Source organism: Penaeus monodon, chromosome 29 (genome assembly GCF_015228065.2).
Source record: "Penaeus monodon isolate SGIC_2016 chromosome 29, NSTDA_Pmon_1, whole genome shotgun sequence".
Taxonomy (NCBI): Eukaryota; Metazoa; Arthropoda; class Malacostraca; order Decapoda; family Penaeidae; genus Penaeus; species Penaeus monodon.
In genome coordinates, this window is record NC_051414.1 from 30,786,000 (window position 1) to 30,786,293 (window position 294).

Sequence of the window (294 nt, forward strand, 5' to 3'; positions counted from 1 at the left end):
ATATTATGTAATTTTCAACGCTAAACCAATCCCATTCTTATTTCCCTTTTTATCAACTTCATCTGAATTTAAGAATGGCACAGGTTACACAAAGCAAAAAAGTAACAAAAAAAAACATAAATTAAACATTCTTAAACTCAAAAATGTAATCCGAGTGAGCAATTATTAAACAGTCAGCCCCGCCATGACACAGGAAACCCACACGCGTCTCCATGTATATGCACCTTACACGGGCTTTGTTAGGAAACTGAATAGAACGCAGAAACAGAGGCTGAGGCTGTTGAATGCTTTTGA